This window comes from Dromiciops gliroides, chromosome 2, assembly GCF_019393635.1.
Source record: "Dromiciops gliroides isolate mDroGli1 chromosome 2, mDroGli1.pri, whole genome shotgun sequence".
Classification (NCBI taxonomy): Eukaryota; Metazoa; Chordata; class Mammalia; order Microbiotheria; family Microbiotheriidae; genus Dromiciops; species Dromiciops gliroides.
The window spans coordinates 632,962,953-632,982,475 of record NC_057862.1 but is presented as its reverse complement, the minus strand read 5'-3'; the positions used below and the strand labels follow the sequence as shown (position 1 = coordinate 632,982,475).

General features: G+C 40.6%; 1 protein-coding gene across 1 annotated transcript in view; it reads left to right on the top strand.

Annotated features, from left to right (window-relative positions):
* The first annotated feature begins 2,989 nt into the window (after positions 1-2,989).
* Positions 2,990-19,523, top strand: part of CDH11 (cadherin 11) — a 209,017-nt gene continuing 192,483 nt past the window's right edge. Inside the window, exon 1 of the mRNA XM_043984517.1 lies at positions 2,990-3,144. The gene's annotated coding sequence lies outside the window, so the exon portion shown is untranslated. The remainder of the gene's footprint in view (positions 3,145-19,523) is intronic.

Below are 19,523 nucleotides of genomic sequence, written 5' to 3'. Positions count from 1 at the left end.
AAAGAAAAATGCATTGATGGTCTGAGGATTTGGGTTCAAATGCTAGCTCTGCTAGTGTCCTTGGGTAAGTCACAGCTCCTCTGCGCCTTATTTTCCTCATTTATAAAATGAGGGGGTTGAACTAGTTAAATTCTAAGCTCTCCTTCATATCTAGAGCTACCATTCCTTCCCTGTAATTGCCACAAGCCATCCTCCATGCTCAGTGACTAGAAAGCACTACTTCCTCAACTTTGCCCTTTGAAATCTTTCTTTTCATTCAAGACCCAACTCAGGAGATAACCTCCTTCACATAGTATTGCCTGATGCCTCTAGCCTTCCTTGATTCTTTACTCACCTCAAAATTTCTGTATTTTGGTACTCTTACAAGTACCAAACCTCACCTCCTCTCCTTTGTCCCGATTCATCCAGACTATAAACTCCTTGAGGGCAGGGGCTATGTATCTCCCTTGAACCTCCTCCATCTGTATCCCCAGGGCCCAGCCTAGGGCCTTGCATAGCAGAGTGACTCAAGAAATGTTTGATGAATTGTGACTGCTGGAGGGAGTAGATTTGGGGCTTTGTGGTCAATGCTGGTGAATGCTAGCAGAGAACACTCCTGTGACAGCTGCAAAAGAGCAAGCATCCCTGCTTTCCCTGGGGCTTGGCATGTTTAAAGTCCATAAGGTCCACTAAGTAAACAAATGCTTCGTCTTTTGGGCAGAGCAGAGAGAGATCTGGCCCCCGGTGCCCGACTGGGCAACGTGCAGAAGCCGCTGCCCCGCAGGACCCCAAAGCTGGTGCATCTCCGATGAATGCCTAGCTCCTCCTCGAGAGCCAGAAGGGAGGGAGGAGGAGAAAGGAGGGACTTTCTGAGTCAGCAAACCCTAGGCTGGGGTTCCCTTCCCAATCGCCGGGACAGACTGAACTCCTCTCACCAGCTGCCAGGCTTCCGCTAGGAGGGGCATGGGAGGTGGGAGGAGGGTCGGATGAGGGATGGGTTTCTCCGCTGCCTCCAAACTGCCACTTCTCATTTCGCCCAGGAAAAGTCGATCGACCCCAGTCCAAGCTAGCCAAACATAAAATCTTACATTGGAGGGCATGGGTCTTCAGTTGGAGGAGGTGTGGGGTGGGGTGGGACGGGTTATGAGAAACGGGCAGGTTTTGCCTCCCATTATTTCTCGGTCCGTACAAGAGAAGCGTGACTCGTGTTTGTGAGATACCTGCAGCTCTGGGTACCTGGCTGAGATTAGATCGGGGGTTAGGGGGTAGGCGGAGGGATCTTGGCCTCAAATCCTACTCCTCTCCTTTGCCACATCAGTCCCTAAGCATCCCTGCTTAGACCCCTCACTTCCTCTGCCTCCCCCGTGGAACTCTCGGTTTCTTTTCCTGGTGCTGCCTAGACCCAGCATGGTGCCCACCACCACCCAACCCCTGCTTACCCCCCTCACCCTCACCCTCTGAGCCTCTCTCCTTATCTTCCTTCTCTCTCCTCTTTTCCTAGAAGCCCTCTCAAAATCTTTATTTTTCTTCCTCCTCTAGTCTTTCTCATCTCCTTTCCCCCCTTCCATCTCTTTTTCTTCCATTCCCTCTATTTTTTGTTACTTTTCAGTCCTCATCATCCTCTTTCTGTTCCTCTTCTTCCTTTCCCATCCTCCCTCTCTTCCTACCTCCTACTCCTCTCATTTTCTTCCTCCCCCACCTCAGTATGCCATTTCCTTCCCTCCAATAAAATTCTAGGTGGTCGAGATAGGAGAGAATATAGCCGGCCACCCAATTCTCAGGGCCAGGTTTGGGTGACAAGAGGAAGCTGGTAGTGCTTGTTGAAGGCCCTCGTTCTACTCCCTCCCGGTCACCCTCTCTTGTCTTTTGGGTCCCAAGGGTGGTGTGCAGAAGTCCAGGTCAACCCCTTACCCTCCCCGCTCAGGCTCTGACTCAGATGCCCCCCCTCCCGCTCAGCGCCGAGGCCCTCTCTAGGGACACCCCCCACACCCCGCTAGTCTCCTTTCCCTAGTTGCCGACGTCCCTTGAGCAGCAACAGCCTGGGGCTTGCGTGGATTCCCCACCCTCAACTCTGACCCTGCAGCCGTGTTTCCCCGAACTGAATCTGGGGGCCACAGAGGATGGATGGCTGAGCCTGGCACGGAGAAATGTGCAACCTAGCCAAGGACGCTCCGCAGGGGCCAAGGACTCAGTCCTCAGTTCCCCAGCCAGGTCCCCGTAGTTCCAGCTCGCGGGCCCCCGTCGTGCCTGCCGCAGCCTGGTGCTAAGATAGGGGGAGTTGGGGGGAGCGGGGTGGAGCAGCGAGAGACAACAGGTGAAATCACACCACCCCCGCTTCCGTCCCAAGCAGGGTCTGGTACCCCTGTATGGAGTAGAGGGGCAATGCTTGCTCCCCACCCTCCACCTCCCTCCCAGGTCCCAGGAAGCTGCTCCTCCTAATGCCACCCCCACCCGCTTCCTTCTCCCCTCCCTAATGTTACCCTGGCCCGGGGAGAGCTAGTAGCTCGTGGTGCCTTTTCCGGAGTGGTTGTGGGGTGACCCAAGAGGACAGCAGGGTGGGAAGAAGGGGGAAGGTCACGGGGGGGGGGCTTCCAGCCCCTCCCCGTCCCTGGAACCTTTCCCGCCCCTGATTGGCTGAGCGTCTCTGGAGCCCAACTTCAGTCATTCAGTTAGATTTCCTAGTCCAGGCCGACCCTGGGCAGAATGACCCAGGGCGGGAGGGGTGGGTGGGTGGCGGAACCCAGGGGTTTGCACAGCTGGAGAGCGCTACTGGGTCAGGCGTAGGGGGGAGGAAACGAGCAGTCCTTCTCCTCCCCCCCCCCGCCCCATTTCAGAGGCCAAGGGGAAGACAGTCTCTCTGACTCTACTCTTGCAGTTACTCCTTTCCTCCACCCCCCATCCTTTCCTTAGCCTGTCTCACTCCTTCGCTCTCTCTCGCTCTCTCTCTCTCTCCCTCCCCCCCTCCCCGCCCTCCCCGCCACCTCCCCCCTGGTTTCTAATTCCTGCCACTAGCTCAGCGGCTCATTCAGCGGCGCCTTCAGCAGAGTGGAGTGTACCAAAGCTGAGATGCAGTTGTGTCTGCCCGCTGTCTAGTTGTGAATGGGACTTGTCTCCTTGCTCTCTTCTGGGGGTGACAGCACTGAGCCAGCCCTGGAGGACCCCAAGGTAAATGTTTGGGGAGCTGCAGTCGTAGCCCCCCTCCCCAGTTTTATTAATGTATCTGTGTAAGTGTGTGTGTGTGTGTGTGTGTGGGAGCGAAGGAGGCCAGCTGGCTTACCCCCCCACACCCCTTTGGGGTTGAGGGTGTGTGTGTGTTTCTTTTCTTTTTTGGGGGGGGAGGGGGGAGAATAGGAAATCTGCCGCTTCTGCCGGTTTGGTGCTTAGCCAAGGTAGATCGGCGCTCTAATGGCCAAAAAGGAGGGGGGGGGGGGTGAGAAAAGCAGCTAGCGGATTTTTTCTCTCTCGCCTTACCAGATGCGGGCTCCTCGTAACCACTCTGGTTGGGGGATCTTGGGGTGGGGGGGTGTACCAGATGTGGGATCTTGTGATATTCCACTTACACCCTATCATCACTTTAAAACTAGGGTTCCTTAAGCGGCAGTGGCTCAGCAAGATCTTTGTGGGTAAGGGGATTGTGTGGTGTTGGGGGCGGGGGGTGCATCGCGTCCTCCTAGGGACCCAGAGGTTCTAGTGGTCCCGGCTCCCGACTCAGAGAAAATGCAAACCTAGGTAAGGGGCTGGGGAGGAGGGGAGCTTTTGTCTGAAGGGACTATTCGGGGCTGCTTGGATCGGAACCTCTAAGGGTTTTTCCTGGAGCGTTGCTGGTACACATCTGGATACAAGTCTCCCTTCCCGCCACTACTCCCCCCCCCCGCCCCCCGAAAACAAACAAATAAACAAACAAACAAAAAAACCACCCCGGGGGGAAATTTTGCTCCCTAGGTCCCTGAAATGCGAGCTACCTTATTTTTTACCCAATACAGGATTGAAAATCTCGCAGCTCCCCCATTTCTCCCTCACGCCCCCTTTTTCCAATCAGCTCTACCCAGGGAGGGTTAGAATCCCCTTCCAGATTGTGGAAAACGGGATGGGAATGCAAGATCTGGGCAATGGGAGGGCAGCTCCTGCAGGAGAGGGGGAAGGGAGGGGGAAGGGAAAGGGGAGGGGGAGGAGGACATTCCCAGGCACTTTAATTGTTTCGTTATGTGTCAAGATATTGCAGCAGTACAGCCAGGGTGCAGGGTGGCAGGGATCCGTATTTTGCTTCCCTTGAATCGCGTCCTGTCCCTCGATCCTCTGGGCTTGTGGTGGGGACCCCACAGGAGACAGTCCTCGGGTCTGTGCATTCACACCATTAACTTTTAGACCAGAACCATCTCCCCTGCATGGTTCTTCAGTAGCAGAAAGGGCAGTCCCAAATTCACACACAATGGCTTTCCCTTGGCCACATTTGCCCATTTATTCCTAAAACCTTTACAATATGAAGTTGGAGAAGACGGAGCCAAGATGAGCCAGTTGTCAGCTATGGGACTCCTCATTCTAAGTGCCCTCTGTCCTTTGGGGAGCTAGGGGGAAATAGCATTGTTGTGGCTATGCAAAACATTTACCTACTCAGAGGGAATAATTTATATTGAGAAAAGTCCCCCAGAAAGTGGGCATGATAATAATGACTACAACACAACAGCGACAGTAACAATACATCGCATTTTTACTGAGCTTCTAGGTTTACCAAGTGCTTTCCTCAAAAAAGTCAGTAAGCTAAGTAGTGCAAGTATTCACATTCCCATTTCACAGAGGAAGAAACTACTGAGAAGTGAAGCACTCGCGGTGATCTCACACTCACTGTCAGGATCTTCTTTTATTCAGAAATTCCTGTTTTAATGACGAGAGTTCCTTATTCTTCCTTACCCCCTTCCGTGAAACATTCCTGGGGGCTTCAAGACCATGGGGTGGGCGAGTAGGGGGGAAGGAGTTTCTCCCTGCGGATTTGCGCTGATGATGCAATAGGAATTTCACGGACCATTGCGCTGCTATTAAGAAATCACAGCTTTTAATTATTTAATAATGAAATTGTTGAATGGAGACAAGCCATAGCTAATGGAGAAGCAATTGTTCATGAACCCATATGGAGGAGAGATTTTGACCAGAGGAAGAACCCCGATTCCAACCCCCCCCCCCAAAAAAGCGAGAAATCTTGTATGGAAGACTAAGAAATCTTTTCTCCTATTTCTTCTGTAAGTCTGATGAATGTTTTCTAGCTTTTTTTATTTTGTTTTTGTTTTTAAGTTTTGTGTTTAGTTATAAAAATCTTGCAATGATTAATCCGAAGTAGGGGCAGATGCATTCCTTAAATACTGTGGTTTCCAACCTCCCCCCCTCCCCCCCACCCTTAGCGATGGTGAGAGTCCCTGGCTTTCTAGGGGATTGGAAATGCAGATGTGTGATTGTGAGCCACAATTCCAAGGCACTGCATCAGCACATTTTGGGATGTTAGACTACAAGCCATTATAAAGAAAAAAAATAATAATTCCTAGGAGAGACAAGGGAAGGACTTTGACCTTGATTCTAGGAACCCAGGAACCATTTCCCAGGGTATTTGAGTCTAAACACCAAGAAAATAGAAGTTGTCTACGTACTTTAAAGTGTATGCAGGGAGATGCCCAGAGAACAAAGGGGGGGGGGAAGTTACAAAACAAAAGACATAGAGTTGTCATCAAGTGGAATTCTCCAGGACAATGATTTACCCAAGCACGGCAATGATGATTTCTTATCTGTCGCTGAAGAGCTCCGATTTTTTTTTTTTTGCCCTCGAATATTGACCTTGTATTTAAAAGTGAAATGGAGCATAACACAAAGGAATGTGGTTAGAATACACACCATGAGCCACATTTGAAACCATTTAAACTTTGCTCCAGTATGATTTATCAGAATCTTGTGCTTTTAAACCACGAGTGAGTGTATTCACTTATGAGATAGTCTGAAGCCTGATACATACATGTATAATTACGTATTTGTATGTATCCATTCATTTTATTTGTCGATATTGGATTAACTGGCCATTTGCATATCCGGTTTTTAAAAGTGAAAGATTTTGAGGGTGGAGGAAAAAAGATAAAGGGGTTGAAAGAAATAAAGGATTGTTTCTATGAAACTCAAAATAGAGATAGTTAAATCAACAAGATTATTTTTGCTTTAGTGAGAGAATGGACATTTTCAGATTACTTGATTGTATTTTAGAAGTTGAATTCTATTCAGTCTTCTTTTCAGAAACTTCTGATATAAATCTATTTTGAAAACTAAATATATTATAGTAAATCTAGATTTTGTAAAAATAAGACTCAAAAAATTCTGCAACTCTCTCTTCTTTGTAGAGTGCTTAGATCTACTAGCTATCATTTTGTTTTCCCTGTTGTTTATTTATGGAGGGTACTTGCTTCAGTTATTTTGAGGAATGCAAAGCAATTTTGTACCATTCAAATAACAAATGTCTTTACCATCATAGCATTGCTCAGATTTGGGGCACAATTACATGACTATCTTGAAAAGACCCCCATTTCAGGCAGGATCCCTGACATAACTAACAGAGACTTTGGCATCTATATTCTGTTTTCCACAACACCTAAGCAACATTAACAAGGAATACTTTTGTGTAGTGTCCTTAGCTTCAGAAACTCCGACAATGATAGTGAGTCTGAGAGACCTTAGAGATCAAGTAGGCCAACTCCCTCATTTTATAGACAAGGAAAGTGTGCCTTAGTTTTGAATTCTTATGCCTTGGGAAGTTGGGGATTCATGTGTAATTCCAGTGTTCCTCTGTAATAAACTATATTCCATCTACTTGGAAGCAAACTTGTTTTATTATGTTTGGCATAATCAGATGATTCAATAGTTTTTGGTTTGTTTTAACTTAATTTAATTTTATTATTATTTTTTCTTTCTCCTTGACACATTTTCTCAGAGGCCAAGTATTTCTTTATATAAATCCTGCACTGGGATTGATGTTACTTAACAAAGCTTTGTGTCTAACTTGTCAACTTTTCTGAGTTCCTTTATGATGCAAAAAAAAAAAAAGTTTTCCTGGTAAATCTAAGAGGTGTATATAAATGGATTAGTTGGATCGGTGACTTAAGGGACCAAACAGCCTTATATTTTTGTCTTTTTGCTGTCTGATGAAATTGCCTTTTGTGTTATGAAGATCAACTTTGGAAATAAAATGATTTACAATTAATAATGAATTATTTTTATAAGATTATATTTTTCGAGAAAAATTTTAATCTTGGAAATTCTGATGACTCTAGCAGGAGATAGAGACAAGAATAAAATTTGTGAATGTATTTAGTAATTTATTTTTCAACCTGCAGTTTTTTATTGTTTTTTTTTTTTAATTAAACTAAAAAAAGTTGAGAAAATGTTACTGAACATGAAAGATGGGAATTAGCTTTTCCCTAAGGGTCCCTGTGCTAGATATTATCAAACTATGATGTTCAAAAGAATGGGTTGCGCCAAACACTTGAGAGATATAATTAGACAGCTTTCTGCTATGATTTTGACATGATATCCAGAACATTGTACCTAATCTTGATTCTGTATTCCTTTAGGGAAGATCACATTTCTGAACACTAGAGGGCAGTAAAGTTCTTCTCTAACTTGCTGCCCGTTGCCCATCTGCTTTCCAGGGCACCATGAAAAGACGTTTTGTTACCACCAGCCTGGCTGGCCCTCTCAGGAGAGACAGAATTCAATCTAGCTGTGGTTCAGGCTAATGCTCAGGCAGTTTGTCAGGATTAACATCTTTCTAGCCCGTGGATCCCTTTACCTTCAACATCCTATTACCATCTTGGAGTTCGCTAGAAAGTTTGGGGATCATGTAACTTTAGATTGGTTGAGGACGGGCACAGCTGGAATCTAGGTCTAAAATAAATAGTGGTGATTTCCCCCTGAAACCTTGATTTGGGAAAGATTTTTCAGCACGTTTTCATGTAAAAACAGCATAATTTCAGACTCAGGAGGAAGGGACTAGCTAAATAAAAGAAATACAGTTGGAAATATAAGGGAGACTGTTGTCAGGCTAATCATCTTATTTTCTAATCCTCTTATGGGCCATTGTTTCAAGAGATTTTGAAGCCGCCTAAAAGAATCATTTAATTTTCAAAGAGAACAACTGTTAGATCCTTGGCAAACACTTGGGGAATATGGGAGTTGATTGTAATAGTAAATAACTATTGGTTTCACACCATTCCTGATACTGCTATACAATAAAACGATTTAGCAAAAGCTCACATCTTAAATGAGGCACATCATCATATGCTGAATTTGCCAGGATCATTTGTTTTTGTTGTTGTTGTTTTGGGTTTTTTTTTTCCTGGGTGTTAGAGACATTGCTATTTATAATTAAATCATACATTTCTGGATGCAGAAATTTAGATTTTTTGTTGTTTTTGGTTGGTTTTCATGAAAGTTTCGATAGAGTAGGAAATATACCTATTAAAGCTAAGTCATAAATATAAGAAAAGCTCAGTCTTGACCCATTGTTTTAAGTAGATATTTACTTATTTGTGTGTTTGTTTTGTACTGAGCAAAATTATATCCGCAGGGATTGTCACAGGAGTTCATCTGAGTTCTTAGCTGTGTTGGAATAGATAGTGAGTTGATGTAGTAGAAATCAATGTAAATGGATTATGGGAGTTAGTATTAAGTAACTGAGTAGAAAATAAGACAGAGTGATTTGTAAACTGACTGCTCTTTTGCTGGACAGTTTATTTTACTTAAAAGCGCAAACTTATTTTCATTCTTTTACAGTGTAAAGACTTCTGAGTGATGTCAGTTTGATAGTTCTTGAGCAAACTTTCAGATTCATTTAATTAGTCATCAAAGGTCTGGTTTTACAGCTTGCTTTCTTCCTTCAATATTTCTCTGACAAGATGCTTGGTGCTCTCTATTCCAAATCTAACATTTTGTGATTCTGTCTCAGTGATCCCATGCAAGAAAGACTATTTCCATGTAGTTGAGATTCTTTGAGCTGGGTTTATCTAGCTCTTATAGGAGCAAGAAGGCATTCACTAAGATAATAAAAGGTATCAAATGCTGACACAATCTTATTTTCCTCCAATGGGGTCATATATTGGGAGCTTTCAATTACTTGAGAGCCCACAGATTTCCTACTGTGCTTTGTACATAGTAAGCACTTCCTAAATGCTTCTTGATTCATATATTACATATTTAGCATTTTATTTGCATTTATTTCAACAAATGTAACTTTGCAGAGCCTCCTCTAAAATTGATAGACTAATATAATGTAACTGGTCTCTATGCTAGGAATGCCCATCTTATTTCTCCCTATTATGGAAATTTTAGGTTGAGTCTTTTGTGAAGTCTTCCATAGTCTTCCCCATTTTTAATTTCCAGTATGACCATGATGTTTTCCATACCTCATGCCTTTGTCATATTCCACCTACAAATTACAGATATGTGTGTATGTGGATTTTCTATTACCAGATTATTTGATCGGAAACTTCTTGGGGCCAGGAACCCTGCCTTATTTTTCTTTGTCTCTCTCCTAATATTGAACACAGGGTTTTGTAGAGAGTAGATGCATTACAAGCATCAGTTTTCTCCATCATAATAAATATTTGTGAATTAAATATTGTATTATCTCCTCTTAATTTCCTCAACTCCTCTCTTTTAAAGACAGACCCTCAAAATTGAGTCCACTGTACTTATTGCTCTTTGAATTAAAATGCCCCCAGTATATGTTATTTCCTTGGCACATTAAACTATCTTGAAGACTTTTTTGATCTGATGTTTTGTTTTAACTGTTAGTCATTGCTAAAACCAGTAAAAATGTTTGAAAATATCTTTTCTATCTACAGCAGTCGGAACTGGGGGACAGACTTCTGCGTATCTTTGGTCCCTGAAATAGTGATTTATTTTCCATTTGTATTATGGGGATCTCATATGTGGCTGTGGCAATAGCATAAAAAGATGGTGTTTTACATGAGTTCATGTCACAGAAGTTGTATTTTATCTTCCTTTTGAAATACTTAGAGGAAGGCAGTATGTACATTGCTGAGAATATTCAGAGTCTGACACTATTGGATATACATAAAAAAAGTTTTCCCACCTGTAGATAAATGGGATTTCCTTTCCTTTTCTTTTCCCTTTTCCTTCTTCTTCCTCTTTTTTCTTTTTCTTTTCTTCCAGAAACACATTGAATATTTTGGAGGCATGTTACTGATTTCCTCCAGTAATTTCATTGGAAATGGAATAGGAAATGGACAGGACCTTATAGAGTCTCCTTATTTTACAAAAGATGAAGTTCGGTCCTAGGGAATTTAAGTAGCACCCACATTTCTATAGGCAAGGCTAGGATTCAAACTCAGGTCCTTTGGTTCTAAATCCAAAGCCCTCTCTAGCAAAACCCTCTGATATTTGGATCCTCAGGCAAGTCTTTGAGTTGGTATATCATTGACAACTCTATTTGTGAAATAAGATGCTAAGCACATGCCAGTACTTCTATAACATGATTCTCTAGATTAACCATTAACTAGAGTACTCTTAGGTAAGGATTTAATTTTTCAGGGCCTTAGTTTCCTCTTATATAAAGTGAGTGAGTTATTTTGGTTAATCTCTAAAGTCCCTTCCAACTCCAATAGTTTTTTCAAATTAAATGATGTTTTCTGATAATGATTAGATTTAGTCCAGCGCTGTTCAGGTTGAGCCCATTATAAACAATAGTAATAACAGAAACACCCCCACCTATGTCTCTGTTTATTTACACCTGTCTATTTGAATTATTCCATAAATTAAAAGTGATCTATTCCTCCTAAATGCAAAATATTCAAGAGTATGTCTTGGTTTCAGAGAGAATTGTTGCCTTTGAAAAACAATTCCTCCTTTCATTTTCATTTTGCAAATATTCATTTCACTTAGAGATTGAGTACAAACATTATCCAATAGAAAAATAATTTTGGAAAATTTTACCTCAGCACTTGCTAGCATTTGATTTTGAGACATCGGTCCAAGTTTAAAAAAATGTTTGCATCACTACTAGATAGCACAGCGGATAGTGTCAGGCCTGTAGTCAGAAAGACTCATCTTTTCTGAGTTCAAATCTGGCCTCAGACACTTACTAGCTGGGTGACCCTGTTTGCTTGAGTTTCCTCATTTATCAAATGAACTGGAGAAGGAAATGACAAACCACTCAAGTATCTCTGTAAAGAAAACCACAAATGGGGTCATGAAAAGTTGTACTTGACTGAAAAACAACAACATATCTAGATGAGATAATTAGTCTCTAGTTAAATAATCTTGATTTCAATTTTAAATTCTTGTTTGTTTTCAAAGTGACTACCTCGAATTTATATGAAGGAAATTTGAAAAGTCACAATTGTAGCTTGTAAGACAACAATGAGTATGCAGGATTTATCACAATTTATTTTTTTTAGATTATTGATTCATAGCCTCTTAAGTGATTTTGTGTAAATAAATTCATTTTTTCCTACAAAATAATAATTACAACATTTGTATAAAACTTTAAGGTAGGCAAAGATCTTGTTATGTTTTCTCTCTTGAGGTTAGAGTGATTTCCTCACAGTTTCTTATCTGTGAACCCCCTCTAGTGTACTTTTTACTAATGATTACCTAAAGCTATTGAGAAGAAAGCTTTGATTTGAAAGATCCAATGGAGCTGAGTATGGCCTGGCTTCTCATCTCAGACCTCTGTGTTCTGCTTCAGATAGGATGGTTCCTTATGCCATAGTCCAAATGTTCTGGCTCAGATCCATGAACTCTAGGTGATAAATCAGATTGTTAAACTGTGTTGGTTGACAAGTGTTGTGCTAAAAAGTGGTTTGAAACCAGGTGGTGTGGTGGAAAGAACACTGGATTATATGACAAAAGAAGTGATTTGTAGTTCTAGATAACTGGGCAACGTTTTTGGAAGTCATACCTCAATTCCCTTATTTATAAACTGGATATAATAATTGTCCTAAATACCTCTTAAGGTTGTTATGGAGATCAAATGAGATATTTTTTAAAAAGCATTGTAAATGTTAATTGTTTTAACTCTTAATAAATGTAAGCTCATGTGCTCACCATATTCTGATTTATCTAGAAACAAATCTCTAAGACTATAAGTTGCAGAAGGGCTGTCCATCTGCATAGGTAGAAGGCTGTTTTCCTAATGAGAAACTCCCTTCCCTAAAAGCAGTTGAGTGGCCCAATGAATAGTTTGCTAGGTCTGTAGTCAGGAAGTTTAAAATTTGACCTCGAATGCTTATTAGCTGTGGGATTCTGGGCATGTCATCCAAGCTCTGCCTACCTCAGTTTCCTCAAATGTAAAATGGAGAAAAATAATAGGACCTACCTCTTATTGGCATTTTGTGAAGATGATATGAAATAATATCTGTAAAACTCTTAGCACAGTATCTGGCGCTTAGGAGGCACTTAGAGATGTTTGTTTTCTTTCTTCTGTGTCTACACCAAAAAATTTCAAAAAATTCTGAGTTAAAAAAGGGGGTTTCTAAGCAAGGCTTAGACTGAATTTATATTGTCTTGACTCTGAAATAGCTTGACAATATAAATTCAGTCTTATCTCTGACACATAGTGGCCATATGATCTTGAGCAAATCACTTAACTTCTCAGTGGTCCAGACAGTTCTCTATTATCTTCATTAGTGGAAGGGCTTTCCTCACCTGGGAGCTCTCTGTACCAGGAGAATCAAGGGTCTTGAGCAAAAACAAGTGAAAATGAGAACACAGAACTGTGTATTGTGAAAATTATTTTTGTAGATGTACAAAGGATAGCTTGGAAAGGAGAAAGAATGATGTCAGGGAGTTCGGCCTGCTGAGAGATAACTAGGGCCTAGGCACGGATGGTATTAGAGCCATTGGAGAGAAAGGGATAGATGTAAGAAATATTGTGAAGGTCCAGCTAATCTGCCTTGGGAATTTATTGGATATTGGGAATGAGGGCAAGAATAGTCCGAGATGATTGTGAGCTTTGGGAGTGTCAGGCATTTGGGGGAAGTGATGATAAAGTTCAAGACATGCTGTGTCTAATGTAAAAATGCTCCTTTATCTAGAATTCCAGTCTATATCTGGATGAACTTTTCCTGTTGGTTTTGGGTGTTCTTCCAGGAATATGGTAGAATTTAACTCAGTTCAGAAAGGTTTTTTTGTTTGTTTGTTTTTGTTTTATTAAGTCAGTATAGTAGGAACGAGGGACATAGAAATAAAATCAATCTTCTCTTTTCCCCTTGAAGTGGTCCTTTTAATTATTGGAAATCAACCAGTATTTATTAAACACTTATTAGCCGCTTTTTAATGATTGGAAGTCAACTAGCATTTATTAAGCACTTATTATGTGCCTTTCAATTATTAGGAAGCACTTATTATGTGGCAGGTAGAAAGGATATAAAATGGCAGAAGGATGTGCAACCCTCAAGAATCTTTCCATTTAATGAATTATATTGAAAGGAACTATTCTCTCCCTCTGCCCCCCTTATCCCTAAGCCTTCTTTTCTTCAAGCTAAATGTCTTCAGTAGCTTAAATTGGTCTTCATATGGAATAGTCTCCAGGCTAGCCCCACTCATCCATCCTGTATCCTGAACGCCTTCCTCCAGACCCGATTCATTTTGTCTATGTAATACCCAGACCAGACAATCTTCTTTCTGTGCTCTGACCAGAGTGGAGAACTGGTGGGACTTTTCCGGGACACACAGCATGAGAGCATCATTGAGCTGAATCTGAAAGTTGGTAACAGTCTAGGTTAGAAGTTAGAAAGTGTCTAGTCCAATCTTTTCAGTTTACAAATGACAAACTTTGGCCTAGGAAATTTAAGTGATTTACCAAAGGTCATACAGTAAGTGTCAGACCTGGGATTCAAACTCAGCTCCTGTTATTTTCATTACATCCTGCTGTTAATGGAACCTAAAAAAAAGTATTCCATCTGTATGTTACATCACCCTTTTGGATCCCATTTTAGATCATGGTCCATCAAATTACTTTTTTCCCCCACACATTACTATCCAGACAAATCGCCAGCCTGTGGTTGTGCATTTTCCCCCCCATTAAGCTAAATACAGGACTTTACATCTATATTTTTGAATTTCATCTTATTTTTGGCCCACTGCTCTAGTCTGTCAAATTGTAATGAACATATTTTATAAAGCATCCTGAAATATCTTGACTTTGTCTAGCATTTCAGATACCCACCACTGCTCAATGTCTTCATCACACGTTTTTCCTAGATATCCATATAAACCAGGGGCGGCAGAAAGGGATACTACTCTCCAGCTTGATACTTCTGTTGGAAAGTTTACTTCTGATCTTTATTTCCCTATCTTTAGAAGTAACTCTGGTGGGGCAGCTAGGTGGCACAGTGGATAGAGCACCAGCCCTGGATTCAGGAGGACCTGAGTTCAAATCTGACCTCAGACACTTGACACTTACTAGCTGTATGATCCTGGGCAAGTCACTTAACTCTCATTGCCCAGCAAAAAAACCCCCACAAAACCAAAAAATAAAGTCTTTTATTTCAGTAACCACAGTGTCACCTTTTGCTTAACAGGAGTATGATAGCATTTCCTTACTGTGTGAGTTTTAACCTAGAAAATAAAAAAATGAATGATTTAAATAAGAGATATTTTGTTACATTCCACACATAAAGAAGGCAGTATCCTTGAATTATTATATATAATAATTATATTATATTATATGTGATCATATATAGTTCTAGAATTATATGCACAAAATTATATAATTATTATTTAATTTTTCTACTCAATCATAGAATTTCAGATTTGTAAAGAATCTAAGGTGTTAAGTGGTCCAGATTCTCTGAATCATGGATCCCGAACACAGAATGGATTTGAGTCTTCTCTTCATGCTGAACCCCCGTCTCTGTATCATTCTACCTCATCCATTTGCTAAAATGTATACCTTTTAATTCGCTAAGACATGAATGTGGTTGGGAAATGGTTAAAATCCAGGGCCTAATTAAGAAAGCCAAGAATTGACATTAGTGTATGGGAAAGCCACATTTTCATTTGGAAAAATGACCAGATGCCTTCTAAGATCCTTTCTGTCTCTAAAGACTCTAATTCTAACAATTCGACATTTCTGTATCGTACAGTGTTCCAAATGTCTTAGTGCAGTTTTAAGCTAAAGCTTAAATACAGAGTGTTTTTCTAGGATATCCTGCCTTATAAGATTCCTTTGGCTTCAAAATTCTATGGTTTCTAACTTCCTATCTTCTATGGTCTCTTTCAAGCCTGGCATTCTATATTTAACTTCTCTTCAGCTTTAAATAATATTCCCTGCATTCAAATATGGCAAGTATTATAATTTCTCCCTCTTCTAATATTCCAGGTATTATGGTCTTTTCTAGCTCTAACATTCTATGTTTTAAAGTCCACTTGCTCCAAAATTCCTTGATTTTCATATATATCTGTATACACACATATATAGATATATATGTATGTATATATGTAGTCACACATGTATGCAATATATATACATAAATGTGTATGGGTATATACATGTGTGCATATATGGGGGTGTGTGTGTGTGTATTACATATGTTCCTTAGGAGGGGCACTAGACTAAGAAAAAAGAGATCAGGGTTTACTATCTACTTTGATGCTTTGACATTAATTCACTGTGTCCCTGGGCAAGTCACTTCTCTGCTTTGGCCATTAATTACCTTTGCATTAAAATGAGACTCTATAGATCAAAACTGTTTAAGCTGAATTCTATGAACTTTTCTTTAATATTTTAATAAGTATTTTAAAATAATTGGCTTCCTTTGCAGTCCTAATTATTTTATTTTCTACGTTTAAAATTATAATTCTGAGAAGGGGGCTATAGGCTTCACCAGACTGCCAAAGGAGTCCATCACACACACCCACACATAGAGAGAGAGACAGAAACAGAGATACAGAGAAACAGAGAGACAGATAGACCAACAGAGAGGTAGACCAAGAGACAAGGAAAGAGAGAGAGACCAAGAGAGAGGGAGACCAAGAGACAGAGAGAGATACAGAGAGACAGAGAAAGAGAGACGAAGGGATAGGGAGGCCAAGAGACAGAAACAGAGACAGAGACAGAGAGATCCAGAGAGAGGTTAAGAAACCTTGCTATAGATCATCAATTAGGTAAGTTCTGCCATTCTTTTATGGTATCATTCAAGGCACCATCACATTTACCTGGAATAGTTTATCAGAGCTAGTAATTACATGGCCCCAGTAGACATCTCAGTCCAGTTTGCTTTATGTTTGTGGAAATCTCTAGCACAAGGTAGTTGGTCATCATACAGGGACAATTTACAAGTTTCCTGTCAACTCTGGGTGTTTTCCCCTTAAAAACAATGTACTAATAATTTGTGATGTTTATTAATCACTGCTACACTATCATAATCATTGTTTAGACTTGCTAAATTCAACCACCCTCAGCTGTAAATGCTGGATCATTCGTCAGTAGGCATTACTGTTCTCTTGCAGTCAGAGAGCGGTGTATCTTTGAAATGCAAGGCAGCTCACGCAGAATCATGTCAGGCCTCCCACTACCCCATTCCCATGCTGTGCTTTATGAGCCAGAGAATCTCCTGCTTTAGAGTTTACCGAGAAGCACGTCCTCAATCCCTTTCTTACCTGGCATGCAATTTCTAGACCATTTTCTCTTATGTGAGGGAAAAAAAAAAGAAAAAGAAGAATCAGCCTTAGGTAGATTGCAGAATTCTGTCTCCTTAACTGAGCTCTGCCTGGTTTCTCACTGATAAACTGGGGGAGGTACAAGGGGTATGGTTTTGAACTAGAAATCAGAATAGAATGGATTCTATTTCTTCCTCTGCTAGTGACTAGCTGTGTGTCTTTGGGCAGGTCACTTTACCTCATTTTTCTGGTATATAAAATTAGAGAGTTGGATCAAGAAGGTCCCTTCCAGGTCTAAATCTGTATGGTTCTATAACTTAAATCACTTATTTTTCTAAACAATAAAAGTTAATTCACATAGCCTGGGTAGCTAGTTGGCACAGAGGATAGGGTCCTGGTTCTGGAGTCAGAGAGACTCATCTTCCTGATTTCAGTTTGACTTCAGATACTTAAGAGCTGTGTGACCTTGGGCAAGTCACTTAACCCTGCTTTTCTAAGGCATCTTCACTGGTCAAATGAGTTACAGAAGGGAATGGCAAATCACTCCAGTATCTTTGCCAAGAAAACCCTAAAAGAGGTCGCAAAGAACCTGAAACAACTCAACAATTTAAAGAGCACCTTGAGATTTACAATGTACTTTATAAAGATTAGTACATTTGATTCTCACAAAGATCCTGAGGAAGTTGCTATAATTCTCCGTTTTTCAGAGTAGTAAACTGAGACACAGAAAGGTTGTGTGACTTGAGCAGGGTTACATAGCTAATAAATATCTGAGACATCCAGGTCTTTTTGACTAGTTCAGTTACATGCTATAGTGGACGGAGTGCTGGGCCTGGAGTTAGGAACACCCAAGTCCAAATTTAGCCTCAGGTTCCTTAAGTATCTGTGTAACATTGGGCAAGTTACTTAACCTCTATTTACTTCAGTTTCCTCATCTTTAAAATGAGAGTGGTCCTAGCACCTCCCTCATGGAGTTGTGAAGATCAAACAAGAGAAGAATTGTGAAGCACTTTAGCATATGCCGGGCACATAGCAGAGGATATATAAATGTTAACTATTATTATCACTAGACCACTACCTAAATGTGGATGCTAGAAGGGGTATGTGGAAGAGTTGGAAAATGCCATACTAGTAGTGAGGATACCTGTATTTTATTTGGTTTTTTTTTGTTTTTGTTTTTGTTTTTTTAGTGAGGCAAATGGGGTTAAGTGACTTGCCCACAGTCACACAGCTAGTAAGTGTTAAATGTCTGAGTTCGGATTTGAACTCAGGTACTCCTGACTCCAGGGCCAGTGCTCTATCCACTGTGCCATCTAGCTGCCCCGATACCTGTATTTTAAACTATTTATGCTACTATGTAGCTTTGAACTTTTACAAACCATTTTCTCCACTTTGAGTCTGTTTCCTTATTTGTAAAATGATGAGGTTGAATTAGATGAGCACTTAAATATCTTCCAGCAGTAATACCATTTTACTGTTGAATGTTTTTGGAAAACATACCCTTTGATAAAATGTATCAGGTCTTCAGTTCAACCAGTCTTCCCATCTTCTTCTCATTAATCAGTTACTTGAAAAGACTAAATCCACAGGAAAGAACAAAAACTATAAACCCTATGACATTTTACATTGTTAATTTCTTTTTTAAAAAAAATCACCTCTTGCCAATAATAATAACATAATCATAATACTAACACATTTATTTTAGCGTCTTAAAATTTGCAAAGTACTTTACACATCAATTCAGCAGTACAAAAATGAATAGTGAACTACCAATTGATATTATATAGAGTTAAAATCAGAGCTGGAAGGGAACTCGGAATATAGTATTCTAGACCTAAAAGAGATGTTATAAAAATTAGCAATAGATGGAATTTAGATCTTGAAGAGTCATTAGAAAACAATATTATAAGTAGAAAATAACCTTAGAATATTGAATGTTAGTGGTAGGAGGGAACTAATGAAGAGCCATTAGAATCAGTAGGGGACTTAGACATTAGAATGTTAAAATATATAATTATAGAACTGGAAGAGACCCAAGACAACATTTACTCCAACTCCCTCACTTTTAGCATGAGGTAACTGTTTGAGAGAGGGGGTCCAAATATGATCAGGTGTGGACAATGAATCACTGGGAATTGAATACATCCCATAGATTGGTTGTGCCCATTTACTAAAGAACTTCCTGAAAGTCACTCTTGATTCCAGTAAGAGATGAGGTTTATTTTTTATTTTTTTTTTAAGTGAGGCAATTGGGGTTAAGTGACTTGCCCAGGGTTACACAGCTAGTAAGTGTTAAGTGTCTGAGGCTGGATTTGAACTCAGGTACTCCTGACTCCAGGGCTGGTGCTCCTTCCACTGCTCCACCTAGCTGCCGCGAGGTTTGTTTATTTCTAAGGCTCATCTTAGAGGGCTTTTTATGATTTTTTGTAGATTGTATGATTTTACTAACACACTATGGATCCTTCACTCTGGTTTGGCAAAAGAAAAAGTCATCTTTTTAAGATGATGTGTGACTTCTTTAAATAGAGTAGAGTTAATCATTTTCCTCTTTTAGCTCCTTTCCTGATTTCTTGATTTACTGATTCCTAGATGTCTGTTGTCCTGTGATTGTACAGATAAATAGTATAGGGATGACCAGGATTATATTTTCTGCAACACATTCATATAACAACTTAAAAAAAACCAAACAGAGAGGCAAAAAGGTAAGACACACTTCAGAACACCGCAGTCAGTCTTAATAATGGCTCATATTTCTACATGACTTTACAGTTTGCAAAAAACTTTCTTCACAATGACCTATCAACATAGGTAGGGATTGTTATTAGATCCATTTTTTGACTGAGGAAACTGAAGCCCAGGGTAGTGCGATGTCTTGCCCAAGGTTATCTCTCTTC